Here is a 1778-nt window from a genome sequence, read left to right on the forward strand (position 1 = left end):
CGCAGGGGTGATGCGTGCACAAGGGTGATGGGCGCGCAGGGGTGATGCATGCTTGGGGGTGATGGGCGCGCAGGGGTGATGGGCGCGCAGGGGTGATGCGTGCACAAGGGTGATGGGCGCGCAGGGGTGATGCATGCTTGGGGGTGATGGGCGCGCAGGGGTGATGGGCGCGCAGGGGTGATGCGTGCACAAGGGTGATGGGCGCGCAGGGGTGATGCATGCTTGGGGGTGATGGGCGCGCAGGGGTGATGGGCGCGCAGGGGTGATGCGTGCACAAGGGTGATGGGCGCGCAGGGGTGATGCATGCTTGGGGGTGATGGGCGCGCAGGGGTGATGGGCGCGCAGGGGTGATGCATGCTTGGGGGTGATGCGTGCGCAAGGGTGATGGGCGCGCAGGGGTGATGCATGCTTGGGGGTGATGGGTGCACAGGGGTGATGTGTGCTCGGGGGTGATGTGTGCAGGCCTTAGGGCACATGGCGCTGGTACACCTTTCAGTTTTCAGGAAGCAGGAGCTTTTCTTGCTGCTATTATTTTTACTGAGAAAAGGAAGTCAAAGAAAAAGCCAGAGCTGGGGCTCAAAGTTCCCTGCATCAGACCCTTGCCCGCCTGCCCTCCTGGCCCCTCCCCCTGCCCCTGCGCCCACCAAGATGTTCCCTGCTCTAGGATCGTCCTGGCCTCGGTGGTCAGGTCTTCTTGTTCAGCCTGTGTGACTCAGAGTCCCTGGCCTGTCCCCATGTCCTTGCCCAAATTGGACCCCTTCCCTTTGCTCTCCAGTCACTGAGAAGGGTAGGGATGCCAGGAGAGAGCAACTGTCTTACAGGAAGACAAGCAGGCCAAAGGCGTGTCTAAGTATCACCCCACTTCACCCTCTGGGTACCCCGACCCTGACCTGGAGCAGAGACCTTCAGGGAAGCAATGGGTGGGGATCAGAGATCCCTGGCCCTCCTGCGGACCTGGGTTCCTAGAGAAACAAATCCGCTTTCCCCTTCGCACCAAAGCAGACCCACTCTGTTCCAGAAGGGTGGGGGGGCGCCTGGGTGGCTCAGTCATTAAACTTCTGACTTTGGCTCAGGTCATGATCTCAGTTTGTGGGTTCAAGCCCCGCCTTGGACTCTGTGCTGACTGCTAGCTCAGAGCCTGGAGGCTGTTTCAGATTCTGTACCTCCCTCTCTCTCTGCCCCTCCCCTGCTCATGTTGTCTCTCTCTCAGAAATAAATAAAACATTAAAAAAAACCAAACCCAGAAACAGAAAGAAGGGACCGGGAGAGTGGGCGGACTCCCCCAGGGGTCCCAGGGAGAAATGACCGAGGTTCCCAGACCCAGTCACCTCGGTAGAGGAGACCCATCCCATCCTATCTTTATTGTGTTGCCCCGGGGAAGTCCGCGTCACTATCGGACACCCATCTTCCCTGTCACAGGAACAGAGTCTGCTCACACAGCCAGCCTCCCTTAGTGGATGGGACCCGTATCCCGGGAAGCACCTGGGCAGGCCTCACCCAGAGAGGGATCCTTGCCTGGGGCAGAGGGGGCAGGGGGGGCCTGAGCTCCTGCAGAGGTGAGGCTGGGTGAGACCCCGCTCCAGCCAGGGCTGTTTGTCTAATGGGTCTGTTTTCAATCTGCCCCCAGCAGGACCTGAGGAGGGCACGTGGCTCCGGGGGACCCTGCAGGGAGGACAAACAGACCAAAGACAGATGGACAACAGGGTTGGGCTTGGGCTCTTAGCCTCCAGCTGGGCCTGTGGGTGTGCCCGGCCACCTCCGGCCTCATCTCCTGGGGA

This window comes from Crocuta crocuta, unplaced genomic scaffold (genome assembly GCF_008692635.1).
Source record: "Crocuta crocuta isolate KB4526 unplaced genomic scaffold, BGI_CrCroc_1.0 scaffold528, whole genome shotgun sequence".
NCBI lineage: Eukaryota > Metazoa > Chordata > Mammalia > Carnivora > Hyaenidae > Crocuta > Crocuta crocuta.